This window comes from Pecten maximus, chromosome 14 (genome assembly GCF_902652985.1).
Source record: "Pecten maximus chromosome 14, xPecMax1.1, whole genome shotgun sequence".
Classification (NCBI taxonomy): Eukaryota; Metazoa; Mollusca; class Bivalvia; order Pectinida; family Pectinidae; genus Pecten; species Pecten maximus.
In genome coordinates, this window is record NC_047028.1 from 4,991,600 (window position 1) to 5,005,615 (window position 14,016).

The window sequence follows — 14,016 nt, forward strand, 5'->3', positions numbered from 1 at the left end:
TATTATCCAATCGCCTGCTACTAGCATCTGCTCCCTCCATCATATACAGTAGGACTATCATCCAATCGCCTGCTGCTAGCATCAGCTCCCTCCATCATATAGGACTATCATCCAATCGCCTGCTGCTAGCACCAGCTCCCTCCATCATATAGGACTATCATCCAATCGCCTGCTGCTAGCACCAGCTCCCTCCATCATATAGGACTATCATCCAATCGCCTGCTGCTATCATCTGCTCCCTCCATCATATAAGACTATCATCCAATCGCTTGCTGCTAGCATCAGCTCCCTCCATCATATAGGACTATCATCCAATCGCCTGCTGCTATCATCTGCTCCCTCCATCATATAGGACTATTATCCAATCGCCTGCTGCTAGCATCAGTTCCCTCCATCATATACAGTAGGACTATTATCCAATTGCCTGCTGCTAGCATCAGCTCCCTTTGTCATGCATCTTTAGCCCAGGGGCAGCCCGCTTCTGTGACATTGAAATGAGCTGCTATGACAATGAAATTCAATCTAATTTGGCAATTTTACTGCCTGAGTAGCAGTACTTGTACGGGTGGGCTTGTTACCAGACAAGGGGCTTATATATATATAATTATTACCAGGCAACAGGCTTATTACTAGGCAACTCTGTATTAACAGATGAATAGTAATCATATCAGGGACATTCATTTATTTCCAAATGACATTTGATAACATGAATTAACAGAAAATGAAAACTTGATATAGTTTATATAGGGAAATCACATTTTCACTATCATTTGTTGGATTTCTGATCGAATTAATTCCAAATTGGTTTCAATAAGCAGGTTGGGATAACAGTTTGATGGTATGCACATGTTGGCCTGACTGACCCCCATGGGCTGATGGGTGGGGTCAAAAAGAGTCAAATAGACTGAAATAGTTCAAAATTCAGGTGACTCAGTTAAGGCCCATGGGCCTCTTGTTACAGTTATAGTCTCTTTAAAGTAATTCCTATTTCAAATTTTCCATTAGAAAGCACTATTGGATTAAATCAAAATAATATGTTTCCTATTGGAAATTTTAAGTAAAAGGTTTATATTTCTTGAAGTTAATGAATATTTATAAAACTATGGCCAGGTACAATGTCTCCAAAACAAGTTGTTTTCTATTTTGAATAATAGGGTTATCAAATAACAAATATATATTATGTTACTGACCCATGGTCACTCAGGGTCAAGTAGTGATATCAGTATTGACCATTGTTAAAAGATGATATAATATTGTAACACTTGACCAAGTGATTGTATTACTTGACCGCTCTCTTGTGAGGTCAGTCGCACTGAGTGAGTGTTATGTCAAAACCACACAAGCATAGGGTGTCTAATACCACTGGATTGTGGTCAAACTGTTGGCATTATAACCTAATAAAATGATTCCTTTAGTGTTGTGGTATTGGTTCTTTTAAGGCCTTTAAAAGTGTGTAATTACAACACTTGAAGATTGTTGTATTGAGCATTGATGTCATTATTGTAAGTTTCATTGGGGTATGAAAAACATTTTGTTTGCAAACTGTATGAATCCACGAACAAAATTTTTTTCATACCCCTATGAAACTAAATAATTAACATCAATGTTTGTAATTCATTTTTGCAATTGATTTAAAAAATTAAAACATGTTTAATGTACAATTTAACTGATATTAGAGGATTCTTTTTAACAAATAAATACGCAACATCAATGGCCATATTGTGACGTCACATTTCTTTGCGCCATTTTCGTATATTTTTTTCATAGAGATGTGCAAAAAAATTTCAACCAATCAGAAAGCCACATTCTGCATACAAACGAAGGAAAATTAATTATTCTAGTGTTAACCCCAGTTAAAGATTTCAGTAATCCATTTTACATAAAAACCGGACACTACCATTGTACTGCTGCTGTATACTGGGGTTCCATGTCATATATCCAAGGTACAGGCATGCTATTACTTATATAGCTAACTGTACAGACAGGGGTTAGTGTTGATTTAGGTATCTTGACATTTCTGGCCAATTGAGGATTATAGTCAGTTCCAGAACCTTATATCTACTTCAATGAATAAGGTCATCAATTTTTTATCTTCTTCCTTTTTTTTTACACTCAGTTGACCGTTCTGCCCCAGATATAGCCCAGTGAGGGCTGTTAGGTCGGGCAGTAGAAAGATTCCATAATACAGCTATAATACTGTTAGTCATCTCCTGCCAAGTTCTTCCTTAAAACACCAGGGCGATATTTCAGAGCAGGATGAATGATCTTCCAAGTCTTTGATGTTTAATGTTAATTTACATGAAACAAATTAAGAGTAAATGCCAATACCAATGTTCTGTCTATGTTTTCACTATCTTGGGGTTGATGCTTACTTACTGTGAGGGGGTTTTGATACCATACAAGTATACAGTTCTCTATCAGTTTCTCTGTTAAAGTAATTACCTAGAAGTCATATATCATATCATTGCATTATACATGGTTCTAATGAATTGATGAATTGATGAATGCATGAATGAATAGATAGATAGATGGATGGATGGATGGATGAATGAATGAATGAATGAATAAATGGATAGATGGATCACTCAGATGGATGCATGCCAACAATAACACGCTGTCAGACATTTCCATCAAACCATTAATAATCAATGGAGGGTAAGATGTATCATATTCCTCAAAATGAATGTGTAGGTTTCTCTTGGTCCTTAGTTGTGCCAATTGGATTTAGATTTTTGATCAGAAAAACAAAATGGTTGACAGTCAGCCATCTTGGATTTTGAGAATTGAAGTTTGGTGCTGCTATTTCTAGAAAAGGACTAGATGGATGTTTTCTCAAATTTCACATGTAGGGTCCTGTTATCAAATTATTAATAGGAAACAAAGAAAGAAGGGAAAAGTGGAGAGAAGAAGAGTCTGACATATAGAACCATTAAAGATCGTTCAATTGTGGGCACCAAGATTTCTCCGAGATCTCGTTTTATTGTTCCCACATGAGGTGTACTAACGATGTTTACAATGAAACCTCCAGGCTTATCAGAGAGCATTAGATAAACATATATTCTTTGATAATATACATAAAAGTTAAAATTCTCCCACTTAATTATAATGCTGGTTGTACAATGTTCATGAAAGATTGCACACAATATTAATCTCTCTTGTTGGCCCGGATGGAAGTGTAAGAGGGGAGGGGCCGCGGTGGCCGAGTGGTTAAGGTGTCCCGACACTTTATCACTAGCCCTCCACCTCTGGGTTGCGAGTTCGAAACCTACGTGGGACAGTTGCCAGGTACTGACCGTAGGCCGGTGGTTTTTCTCCGGGTACTCCGGCTTTCCTCCACCACCAAAACCTGGCACGTCCTTAAATGACTCTGGCTGTTAATAGGACGTTAAACAAAAACAAACAAACCAAAGCTCACAATATATCACACCATGAACAGGGAGAGTAATTTTTTAGGTAAGGTATTTCTTTGTAGTAGTTGGAGGCTACCTCCATAAACAACAATAGGACGACCTACAATATGTAATCCAGAGAAATAGAGGTACAACATGTAATTACAAAAGTGTGTTGTCCAAGGTAATTACAATGTTCCATGACTACGTAGAACAGTTCATGATCTCAACTTCCTTAGAATTGTTCTGGGGTAGGGCTTGAACCACACACCTTGAATTAACATGAAATTTTCAATATTTTGATGCTCTACCAGCTGTAGAGCTATATAATCATATATAGCAGCCCCTAGCTAGCTTCATAAGTTGTTTGTAATTACTTTGAATTCTAATGTATTTTAATGAATGTCATAATGGAATTCAGCTATCTAGATCTAGACCAAATTATAGACTAAAGATTCCATCTCTAAAATTAGTTCATACTAGGGGCTGCTTGTGTGGGACATAGGTGGGAGAAAACTGCCAAATGTTTTCTGCACAACGGCTCATTAATATGTTACAGAGTAAGACTACCCTATAACATGTTTATGTATGATGTGTTTACTTTCGATTATGTTGGTGATGGTTTGGTAATAGGATAGCGTTGTACAGAAGTCATGGTAATAAACATGATAGAATTAGTATGTAGTGGTTCGGGGCTCTGTCAGTGTCAAACCAGGTGTGGTATTGTCCGCTTTATATCCAGGTATGTTTATCATCAAACGACCTTCAGGTGGGATTTCATTATTGTACATAATAGTATTGTTAGGGTACAGTCTGTTCATTGTGGTATAATGCCACTTATATAGTATATCAATTACTGTAAAGATTCACAAGAATAAATACATCCATGCACTATATTATACTTCAATTAAACATTGTGAATTCTGTTGGCAATATTGATGTATTCACTACATTTATTCAAAATTCTTTAAAATGTTTTGTGCATGTAATTTAACATTTATTTCACCATGAAGTCATCACCTTTGTGTTGATTTCATATTGAACATAGTCCAATGAAATTATAACTGCAAGATGCATGCAGAGCTGGATCTAGAGTCTTCATTTCTGATGAGATTTATGGAACATTTTGTTTCTTAAGAAGTTTTCTTTCAACTAAGTCTTCAGTGAGGTGAAAGGAAAAATTCAATGACCTGGAATCTAATAGATAATTATATCTACAATTATAGGAACCTTGACTATAAAACTCTACAAATTCAGAAACCAAGTCCATAGTCTCTAAATGTCTACAATTATAGGAATCTTGACTTACTCTAAATATTTACAAATTCAGAAGCTAAGGCTGTAGTCTATAAATATCTACAATTATATATACGAACCTTGACTATAAATATCTACAATTATATATACGAACCTTGACTATAAATATCTATAATTATATATACGAACCTTGACTATAAATATCTACAATTATATATACGAAACTTGACTATAAATATCTACAATTATATATACGAACCTTGACTATAAATATCTACAAATTCAGCAACCAAGGCCATAGTCTCTAAATGTCTACAATTATAGGAACCTTGACTTCCTCTTAAATACCCATATGTACATATAAATAAAACAAGGCCTCAGTATTCTCCAAATGTATATGGTGGCCACGGTGACTGAGTGGTTAAGGTGTCCCAACACTTTATCACTAGCCCTCCACCTCTGGGTTGCGAGTTCGAACCTACATGGAGTAGTTGCCAGGTACTGACCGTAGGCCGGTGGTTTTTCTTCGGGTTTTCCGGCTTTCCTCCACCTCCAAACCTGGCACGTCCTTGAATGACCCTGGCTGTTAATAGGATGTTAAACAAACAAAACAGAAAAACTAAATGTTTACAATGTTAGGACCCTAATGACCTACTCTATGTCTATAGACACCATAACCTCTACACAAGCTACTGAATATACTGGAACAGTCTTTAAATCAGGAGGTTTACTATGTACATCTGTTGTTAATTTGTAATATGACCAAATCCACCTGGATGCAAAGTTTAACATCAGTATGTGCAAAAAAGTGTTTGTTCACTTGATGACGTACATGTAGCCACATTATATGAACTGTCCTAGAACAGGGCTGAATTCTGTACCGTTTTAATGCCTGTATGATGTAACAAACAGCTGAGCATTAACATGAGATAGTCTTCCACATGTTTTGTATTGCCTGCATGACAGAGAATCTGGATGATATGTCAAAGATCAAAAGCCATGCAGAAAAATTGTGTCAACCATCCGTCCAGTAAACCAATTTAGGACTGTAATTATTGTTCTGAGCCCTGAATACCATTCTTTTTCAATTAGTAACTTCATCATAATTCTGCTTTCAAAACCTGAAAAAAAATATTTCTCTGGTGAAAATGCTGGGGTATAAATACCTGATCTTCAGACATCTAGATTGTTTTAAATATATACATACAGGTACAGTATTGGCAGAAATAACCACCACACCTATAATTTACCTGTTTTACTATAAATAACCAGTTGGGGAATAAAATCCTGATGATAGGTTAATACACTACCTCTACACCTTCCAAACTTCCAACCTCCCAACCTCCCAACTTCCCCATTGAATCTCCCAACCTCCCAACCTCCCAACTTCCCCATTGAATCTCCCAACCTCCAAACATCACAACTTCCAAACATCCCAATGTTCCAACATCCCAACCTCCCAACCTCCCAATCTGCCAACCTGCTAACCTCCCAACCTCCCAACCTTCCAATGTTCCAACCTCCTAACCTCCCAACCTCCCAACCATCCAATTCAACCTCCCAACGTTCCAACCTCCCAACCTCCCAATCTGCCAACCTGCCAACCTGCCAACGTTCCAACCTCCAATCCTCCCAACCTCCTAATCTCCCAACCTCCCAACCTCCCAACTTCCCCATTGAATCTCCCAACCTCCAAACATCACAACTTCCAAACATCCCAATGTTCCAACATCCCAACCTCCCAACCTCCCAATCTGCCAACCTGCTAACCTCCCAACCTCCCAACCTTCCAATGTTCCAACCTCCTAACCTCCCAACCTCCCAACCATCCAATTCAACCTCCCAACCTCCCAACCTCCCAATCTGCCAACCTGCCAACCTGCCAACGTTCCAACCTCCCATCCTCCCAACCTCCTAATCTCCCTGCCTCCCAACCTCCCAACCTTCCAATTCAACCTCCCAACGTTCCAACCTCCCAACCTCCCAACGTTCCAATCTCCCAACCTTCCAACCTCCCAACCTTCCAATTCAACATCCCAATCTCCCAATGTTCCAACCTCCCAACCTTCCAATTCAACATCCCAATCTCCCAATGTTCCAACCTCCCAACCTTCCAAATATTAAACTTTATCTACCAGAAATATAACTGAAGAAAGACGTCCATGTAGAATGATGTACTCTACATAAACAGAGCATTGGTTTTTTTATTAGACTTGGAAAATAAAACTGAAATGACACTTGATGAAGTTGAGGCTTATTAAGATATACATCTTGTGCTTGAGTTGAAGAATACAAATTGAGATGTTTAAGCCCGATTTTCACTTTATTTTTTCTGGTGTAGTTTTCTGACGTCAGCTTATTAGCGTGTAGCCCTATTAACCTTGAGGTATGATTGAAAACAGCTCAACATATGTTTTTTTGGAAAATAGGTCAGTGGGCCGATTGTTGGAGTTTTGGCTATTACTGAGAACAGGTGGGAGTCAGAAAACTCATTGTTTGTATTCCTGCTGTACACAAATATTGTTCCTAATCAAAAACTCCACATAGGATGTGATTTATGTAAGGGGCTTTATTGTATAAACAGGAGATTGGAAACTGTGATGATGGTCCAAGGTGAGGGAGTGTGAGGGGGGGGGGGGGGGGGGGGGGCATTATGGGGAAGAACTGCTGGCTTAATGTATTGAAGGGATGCTGAAATATTTACACTGGTGTTAAGAGGTGACATTTGGTTGATGTAAATAATATTATAGGTCTAATCTCTACCTAACAATTATTGTTGAGTAATTTGCACAGTATCTTGCCCTAGTTCTAGCCAACGAGACAAAACATATCAACAGGCGAAGTCACGTAGGTGGTAAGCTATTAACTAACTATCTGAAACTCCTGTTTTACCATTGTTTCTTAATGGGAATTCCGGAAGTTTTTTTCTCAAAAGCATTGATGGGTCAAGGAAACATCTGCAAAGGAATTTTCTTAACTTCTGGTTGAGCAATTTAAACATACTTACTCAATTACTAGGAGAGTTAAGCCTGGTAGAGATAAGATGTTATTATTTACCAAATAAACTCCCGTGGTTGACATGTTGAATATGGGTTCATCTACATACTATAAGGTCACAAAAATCACATACATGATATAATGATATAAAAACTTAGGGAATCATAGGACTTTAATACTGAGGTGTGATATATATAGACTTGAGGACTTTTTAATACTGAAGTGTGATATAAAACTGTAATACCTCCCCCCCCCCCCCCCCCGATTTATGGCTGATTCCACCACTCATTATACTAATGACTGAAGGATTAGTAGGAGATTATTGTATTATCAACTAACTGTGCGGTCAGTCGAAATAAAATGGTGACGCACGTGTTGTCCTTAAATAATATACAGTCAGACCTGCTTTAACGACCCCCTGTCTATAACGACCGTTTTGTAATGGTCCCAAGTATTTTTACTATATAATGACACTCAATATAATGACCCCCTGTCGATAACGACCGTTTTGTAATGGTCCCAAGTATTTTTACTATATAATGACACTCAATATAATGTTCCCCTGTCTATAACGACCGTTTTGTAACGGTCCTAAGTATTTTTACTATATAATGACACTCAATATAATGACCCCCTGTCTATAATGACCGTTTTGTAACGGTCCCAAGTATTTTTACTATATAATGACACTCAATATAATGACCCCCTGTCTATAACGACCGTTTTGTAACGGTCCCAAGTATTTTTACTATATAATGACACTCTATATTATGACCCCCTGTCTATAAAGACTGTTTTATAACGGTCCCAAGTATTTTTACTAAATAATGACACTGTATTTAATTACGACCTGTTCAGCGCAACCAACAAGCAGTCTTTTGGTCTCCAGAATTGATGTATAAAGACCAGTGTCTCTTGAGACCGTGTTATGTGAAGTAGTGACCAGTGTCTCTTGAGACCGTGTTATATGAAGTAGTGACCAGTGTCTCTTGAGACCGTGTTATGTGAAGTAGTGACCAGTGTCTCTTGAGACCGTGTTATGTGAAGTAGTGACCAGTGTCTCTTGAGACCGTGATATGTGAAGTAGTGACCAGTGTCTCTTGAGATACACCGTGTTATGTGAAGTAGTGACCAGTGTCTCTTGAGACCGTGTTATGTGAAATAGTGACCAGTGTCTCGTGAGATAGACTGTGTTATGTGAAGTAGTGACCAGTGTCTCTTGAGACCGTGTTATGTGAAGTAGTGACCAGTGTCTCTTGAGACCGTGTTATGTGAAGTAGTGACCAGTGTCTCTTGAGATAGACCGTGTTAGTAGTGAAGTAGACCGTGTATAAGTAGTGACCAGTGTCTCTTGAGACCGTGTTATGTGAAGTAGTGACCAGTGTCTCTTGAGACCGTGTTATGTGAAGTAGTGACCAGTGTCTCTTGAGACCGTGTTATGTGAAGTAGTGACCAGTGTCTCTTGAGACTGTGTTATGTGAAGTAGTGACCAGTGTCTCTTGAGACCGTGTTATGTGAAGTAGTGACCAGTGTCTCTTGAGATAGACCGTGTTATGTGAAGTAGTGACCAGTGTCTCTTGAGACCGTGTTATGTGAAGTAGTGACCAGTGTCTCTTGAGATAGACCGTGTTATGTGAAGTAGTGACCAGTGTCTCTTGAGACCGTGTTATGTGAAGTAGTGACCAGTGTCTCTTGAGACCGTGTTATGTGAAGTAGTGACCAGTGTCTCTTGAGACCGTGTTATGTGAAGTAGTGACCAGTGTCTCTTGAGACCGTGTTATGTGAAGTAGTGACCAGTGTCTCTTGAGACCGTGTTATGTGAAGTAGTGACCAGTGTCTCTTGAGACCGTGTTATGTGAAGTAGTGACCAGTGTCTCGTGAGATAGACCGTGTTATGTGAAGTAGTGACCAGTGTCTCTTGAGATAGACCGTGTTATGTGAAGTAGTGACCAGTGTCTCGTGAGATAGACCGTGTTATGTGAAGTAGTGACCAGTGTCTCTTGAGATAGACAGTGTTATGTGAAGTAGTGACCAGTGTCTCGTGAGATAGACCGTGTTATGTGAAGTAGTGACCAGTGTCTCTTGAGACCGTGTTATGTGAAGTAGTGACCAGTGTCTCTTGAGAGCGTGTTATGTGAAGTAGTGACCAGTGTCTCTTGAGACCGTGTTATGTGAAGTAGTGACCAGTGTCTCTTGAGACCGTGTTATGTGAAGTAGTGACCAGTGTCTCTTGAGACCGTGTTATGTGAAGTAGTGACCAGTGTCTCTTGAGACCGTGTTATGTGAAGTAGTGACCAGTGTCTCTTGAGACCGTGTTATGTGAAGTAGTGACCAGTGTCTCTTGAGACCGTGTTATGTGAAGTAGTGACCAGTGTCTCTTGAGACCGTGTTATGTGAAGTAGTGACCAGTGTCTCTTGAGACCGTGTTATGTGAAGTAGTGACCAGTGTCTCTTGAGACCGTGATATGTGAAGTAGTGACCAGTGTCTCTTGAGATAGACCGTGTTATGTGAAGTAGTGACCAGTGTCTCTTGAGATAGACCGTGTTATGTGAAGTAGTGACCAGTGTCTCTTGAGACCGTGTTATGTGAAGTAGTGACCAGTGTCTCTTGAGATAGACCGTGTTATGTGAAGTAGTGACCAGTGTCTCTTGAGACCGTGTTATGTGAAGTAGTGACCAGTGTCTCTTGAGATCGTGTTATGTGAAGTAGTGACCAGTGTCTCTTGAGACCGTGTTATGTGAAGTAGTGACTAGTGTCTCTTGAGATAGACCATGTTATGTGAAGTAGTGACCAGTGTCTCTTGAGATAGACCGTGTTATGTGAAGTAGTGACCAGTGTCTCTTGAGATAGACCGTGTTATGTGAAGTAGTGACCAGTGTCTCTTGAGACCGTGTTATGTGAAGTAGTGACCAGTGTCTCTTGAGACCGTGTTATGTGAAGTAGTGACCAGTGTCTCTTGAGACCGTGTTATGTGAAGTAGTGACCAGTGTCTCTTGAGACCGTGTTATGTGAAGTAGTGACCAGTGTCTCTTGAGATAGACCGTGTTATGTGAAGTAGTGACCAGTGTCTCTTGAGATAGACCATGTTATGTGAAGTAGTGACCAGTGTCTCTTGAGACCGTGTTATGTGAAGTAGTGACCAGTGTCTCTTGAGACCGTGTTATGTGAAGTTGTGACCAGTGTCTCTTGAGACCGTGTTATGTGAAGTAGTGACCAGTGTCTCTTGAGATAGACCGTGTTATGTGAAGTAGTGACCAGTGTCTCTTGAGACCGTGTTATATGAAGTAGTGACCAGTGTCTCGTGAGATAGACCGTGTTATGTGAAGTAGTGACCAGTGTCTCTTGAGACCGTGTTATGTGAAGTAGTGACCAGTGTCTCGTGAGATAGACTGTGTTATGTGAAGTAGTGACCAGTGTCTCTTGAGATAGACCGTGTTATGTGAAATAGTGACCAGTGTCTCGTGAGATAGACCGTGTTATGTGAAGTAGTGACCAGTGTCTCTTGAGACCGTGTTATGTGAAGTAGTGACCAGTGTCTCTTGAGAGCGTGTAATGTGAAGTAGTGACCAGTGTCTCGTGAGATAGACCGTGTTATGTGAAGTAGTGACCAGTGTCTCTTGAGACCGTGTTATGTGAAGTAGTGACCAGTGTCTCTTGAGTCCGTGTTACGTGAAGTAGTGACCAGTGTCTCTTGAGACCGTGTTATGTGAAGTAGTGACCAGTGTCTCTTGAGACCGTGTTATGTGAAGTAGTGACCAGTGTCTCTTGAGACCGTGTTATGTGAAGTAGTGACCAGTGTCTCTTGAGACCGTGTTATGTGAAGTAGTGACCAGTGTCTCTTGAGACCGTGTTATGTGAAGTAGTGACCAGTGTCTCTTGAGACCGTGTTATGTGAAGTAGTGACCAGTGTCTCTTGAGACCGTGATATGTGAAGTAGTGACCAGTGTCTCTTGAGATAGACCGTGTTATGTGAAGTAGTGACCAGTGTCTCTTGAGATAGACCGTGTTATGTGAAGTAGTGACCAGTGTCTCTTGAGACCGTGTTATGTGAAGTAGTGACCAGTGTCTCTTGAGATAGACCGTGTTATGTGAAGTAGTGACCAGTGTCTCTTGAGACCGTGTTATGTGAAGTAGTGACCAGTGTCTCTTGAGACCGTGTTATGTGAAGTAGTGACCAGTGTCTCTTGAGACCGTGTTATGTGAAGTAGTGACCAGTGTCTCTTGAGATAGACCGTGTTATGTGAAGTAGTGACCAGTGTCTCTTGAGACCGTGTTATGTGAAGTAGTGACCAGTGTCTCTTGAGACCGTGTTATGTGAAGTAGTGACCAGTGTCTCTTGAGATAGACCGTGTTATGTGAAGTAGTGACCAGTGTCTCTTGAGACCGTGTTATGTGAAGTAGTGACCAGTGTCTCTTGAGATCGTGTTATGTGAAGTAGTGACCAGTGTCTCTTGAGACCGTGTTATGTGAAGTAGTGACTAGTGTCTCTTGAGATAGACCATGTTATGTGAAGTAGTGACCAGTGTCTCTTGAGATAGACCGTGTTATGTGAAGTAGTGACCAGTGTCTCTTGAGATAGACCGTGTTATGTGAAGTAGTGACCAGTGTCTCTTGAGACCGTGTTATGTGAAGTAGTGACCAGTGTCTCTTGAGACCGTGTTATGTGAAGTAGTGACCAGTGTCTCTTGAGACCGTGTTATGTGAAGTAGTGACCAGTGTCTCTTGAGACCGTGTTATGTGAAGTAGTGACCAGTGTCTCTTGAGATAGACCGTGTTATGTGAAGTAGTGACCAGTGTCTCTTGAGATAGACCATGTTATGTGAAGTAGTGACCAGTGTCTCTTGAGACCGTGTTATGTGAAGTAGTGACCAGTGTCTCTTGAGACCGTGTTATGTGAAGTTGTGACCAGTGTCTCTTGAGACCGTGTTATGTGAAGTAGTGACCAGTGTCTCTTGAGATAGACCGTGTTATGTGAAGTAGTGACCAGTGTCTCTTGAGACCGTGTTATGTGAAGTAGTGACCAGTGTCTCTTGAGATAGACCGTGTTATGTGAAGTAGTGACCAGTGTCTCTTGAGACCGTGTTATGTGAAGTAGTGACCAGTGTCTCTTGAGACCGTGTTATGTGAAGTAGTGACCAGTGTCTCTTGAGACTGTGTTATATGAAGTAGTGACCAGTGTCTCTTGAGACCGTGTTATGTGAAGTAGTGACCAGTGTCTCTTGAGACCGTGTTATGTGAAGTAGTGACCAGTGTCTCTTGAGATCGTGTTATGTGAAGTAGTGACCAGTGTCTCTTGAGATAGACCGTGTTATATGAAGTAGTGACCAGTGTCTCGTGAGACCGTGTTATGTGAAGTAGTGACCAGTGTCTCTTGAGATAGACCGTGTTATGTGAAGTAGTGACCAGTGTCTCGTGAGACCGTGTTATGTGAAGTAGTGACCAGTGTCTCTTGAGACCGTGTTATGTGAAGTAGTGACCAGTGTCTCTTGAGATCGTGTTATGTGAAGTAGTGACCAGTGTCTCTTGAGACCGTGTTATGTGAAGTAGTGACCAGTGTCTCGTGAGACCGTGTTATGTGAAGTAGTGACCAGTGTCTCGTGAGATAGACCGTGTTATGTGAAGTAGTGACCAGTGTCTCTTGAGACCGTGTTATGTGAAGTAGTGACCAGTGTCTCTTGAGACCGTGTTATGTGAAGTAGTGACCAGTGTCTCTTGAGACTGTGTTATGTGAAGTAGTGACCAGTGTCTCTTGAGACCGTGTTATGTGAAGTAGTGACCAGTGTCTCTTGAGACCGTGTTATATGAAGTAGTGACCAGTGTCTCTTGAGACCGTGTTATGTGAAGTAGTGACCAGTGTCTCGTGAGATAGACCGTGTTATATGAAGTAGTGACCAGTGTCTCTTGAGACCGTGTTATGTGAAGTAGTGACCAGTGTCTCTTGAGACCGTGTTATGTGAAGTAGTGACCAGTGTCTCTTGAGACCGTGTTATGTGAAGTAGTGACCAGTGTCTCTTGAGACCGTGTTATGTGAAGTAGTAACCTTCCACCAAAAGATACACTATAACTGCTTTAGATGGATTTATTTGGTAACAAGTCAGTGTTATTGATGTGTAACCTTGGTTTTATATCGACTATATGTCTACACCACTAAGTCAAGCATTATAATACTAACAATCTGGTAGGTATACCACACTATAAAACAGTTTTACGTCAATGTTTAATCCAGCAGGAACAGACCGATTTGTCCCTACTCTAACCTTTCTCACGTCTCGTTAAGAGATTTGTATAACCCTATATTTTCATTCATACTGTTCTTACCTAGGTCTACAGGTGTTATAACAGAAATGTACTCTTGTTGTTATACACAGGTAC

At 40.4% G+C, this 14,016-nt stretch overlaps 1 protein-coding gene across 1 annotated transcript in view; it reads left to right on the forward strand.

The window, feature by feature from the left end:
* LOC117342015 (cAMP-dependent protein kinase catalytic subunit 3-like) overlaps positions 1-14,016 on the forward strand; it is a 75,748-nt gene that overhangs the window by 33,163 nt on the left and 28,569 nt on the right. The gene's annotated exons all lie outside the window — the stretch shown is intronic.